Below are 3,116 nucleotides of genomic sequence, written 5' to 3'. Positions count from 1 at the left end.
ATCAGGAGTGGGCAGGATTTCTTTTCCCTGAAAGGCCAAATTTTACTCAGTTCAAGCACTGAAAAAGGGCCACACACTGAGTTAAAACGCGAGTACGGTGGTGCTACACGCCTTAAACATCAAACCGGCTTTCAAAATTAAAGGTCCGGCGTTCCTTGAAGGAATGCACATCACCCGCCGCCTTACATGCCAGACTTCTGAACTATAATCATCTTACGCTGAGAAACAACAGCGTTGTAGCCGTTTTGGTTAGACTGCCAGCTACTACCACACCAGATTTTAGCTCAACATCTGTACAACTGATTGAGTTGTAGCCATTTTTGTATTTGCTAAGTTTGTGGCGGCCATCTTGAATCAGATTGATGTCAAATTTGTACGTGTCATCCGATTTATTGTTTTCTGAGGATTTCATTAAAATCAGTTCGATGATTCATGAGATATTTTGCTAACAGACAGACAAACAGCAGAGAAATTAACATTTTTCGATGATTCATGAGATATTTTGCTAACAGACAGACAAACAGCAGAGAAATTAACATTTTTCAGCTCAAAGACTAAAATATCTGACAGTTAACGAGTAACAACATGAAGCTACGTAAAAGGAAAGGAAGTGCCTTCGTTTCAATAGAAAAAAGGTAAATTTTGCAAAAACATAAAGACCATTCTGAAGCATGTAACACATAAGAGTTTTTACTCGTGTCAACAAGTAAAAACTGTCGTGGTGAAGAGAGAGCTGATTCAGAAGGCGAAGCTCTCGATTTACCGGTCGATCTACGTTCCTACCCTCATCTATGGTCACTGAGCTTTGGGTAGTGACCGAAAGAACGAGATCGCGAATACAAGCGGCTGAAATGAGTTTCCTCCGCAGGGTGTCTGGGCTCTCCCTTAGAGATCGGGTGAGAAGCTCGGTCATCCAGGAGGGACTCAGAGTAGAGCCGCTGCTCCTCCACGTCGAGAGGAGCAAGTTGAGGTGGCTCGGGCCTGGGAACGCCTTGGGATTCTCCCGGAGGAGCTGGCCCAAGTGGCTGGGGAGAGGGAAGTCTGGGTCTCCCTGCTTAGGCTGCTGCTGACCCCGGATAAGAGATGGATGGATGGATGGATGGATGGATGGATGGATGGATGGATGGATGGATGGATGGATGGATGGATGGATGGATGGATGGATGGATGGATGGATGGATGGATGGATGGATGGATGCTTGTGTCAACAATAAATGATAAAACTCTGATTTCCATTGATTTGTTTGGGTCAGATTGGGACGATCCGGGAGCCACGTCCTGCTGTTGGGTCGTACTTTTTGTGATCAGACATGAACTCAAACATCATCTGTGAGGTAAAACCTCCCTGCTGCCCGACTGGTTTACATCCAGGAGGGTAAAGGTCAGGGATGAATAAAAAAATAAATAAAAATGTTCTGCAGCTGAGGTGCTACACACATGGACCATAACTGTCCACAGAATATCCCACAAAGTTACCTTTTTTTTTGCATAAGTTTGTCTTATTAGAGGGAAAGGACTGAATTGTTTTTATTCACAGCAGAACACACGACCTTTAACGTATCTTCACGCTCTCAGAAAACACAGACGGAAATCTCCGTGGACTCTCGTAGCCTGAAGAGGTTCTAATTTTACAAACTAAATTAGGAATCCAAAAATGGTCCAAAAGCTTTTATTATCATCATCATCATCGTCCTATTTTTCCCCCAATGATAAGGTTACCAGTTTGTCCTTTAAATTTTAAAAGGAAGCTAACAGTTGTTAATATTCATTCCTCTCAGCAGCTTCTGAACAACATGAACCAGAGCGGCTGATGTTTTCTGATCAGGACATGTTCAGAAATTTAATTTGCTTCATGAGAGGAGCGGTTAGGTGACACAGTTTTTGGGTTTCAGCAGAAAATTTTTTGCACTTCAACTTTGATTCATTTAATTCTTAATTTTATTTTATTTTAAGATGTGAAACTGCAGCCTTTTGCAACAGATGTTGGTTGTTAATTTAGACAAAGCAAAAGAACAGGCAGATGTGTGCAAATCCTAAAAGATATTTAAAGTTTAACCCCCCAAAACAAACAAATCGAGCAGCCAGAGCAAAACCTCTGGGCTGACAGGATTTACAAAGAGAAAACCCAAGGCACTTATATCAACTTTGACTGATTAGGAAGTGAGAGCAGGTGAGATGATTACAGATGAATGACAGGTGTGTGAGAGAGACAAGGAAGCTGAAGAATATCTGATAAACTGCAAAGATTCTGGCAGAAATAAGACATAAATCTAAACAGGAAAGCACAACTTTTTACTTCCGTCAAACGAGCCTGAAGGTTAACTGAAGGAGCAAAAACCAAAAAGGTTGTTTATAAGCTGCTGATTAATTAAGATTATTTTATCTTTTATATTAATTTATTCACAGGTAAAGACAGTGATTTCTCTGAATGATGAAGAATCAGGACAAAAGCAATAAAACATCTTACTTTCCAAACCTTAAATCTTTTATTGTTTAGCTCCAAAACGACATTAAAGATGTTTTGATCTGACAGATCGGATCAGATCAGCTGATTCTCTCTGCTCCTGATCTCTGACCTTCTGTCTGAAGGTGGGCGGATTTATTCAAATATAGATAAAATTAATAACTATGCTGGTGTTGACATTGATCGATATCAGTGTAATAAGATTAATGATAATTAAAATAATAATAGTTTTAGCTTCTGTCCTGTATGAAGGGAGAAATTTGATTAAACTTTTCTGTTGAAGTTTTTAAACTCTACCTTTAGATTTCTTCTCGAGTAATAATTTTGTGCACTTTGTTTATTTAAAACAACAACAACAACAACAAAAATAAACCCAGACATGACAGAAACTGTTCCATTGCTTCTAAATAAAAACTTTCATTATGATAAGAAAGTATTATATAAAGTAATACAACCAGGGGTGGAAATTAAATATTTTGTCAAAATATTTTACCAGCCACTATTTTTTGTTGTGACAAAAAGTTATTTCATATGATGATGATGATAATGATGGAGGTGGGTGGAAGCAGTTGTGGTGCCCTACAAGCTGAACAACACCTCTTTCTGGACACTGCATGGAAATAACTAGACTTTTCTTATTTTTTTTTATTTT

This window comes from Kryptolebias marmoratus, linkage group LG3, assembly GCF_001649575.2.
Source record: "Kryptolebias marmoratus isolate JLee-2015 linkage group LG3, ASM164957v2, whole genome shotgun sequence".
In the NCBI taxonomy this organism is placed as follows: domain Eukaryota; kingdom Metazoa; phylum Chordata; class Actinopteri; order Cyprinodontiformes; family Rivulidae; genus Kryptolebias; species Kryptolebias marmoratus.
This window is presented reverse-complemented; position numbering follows the sequence as displayed.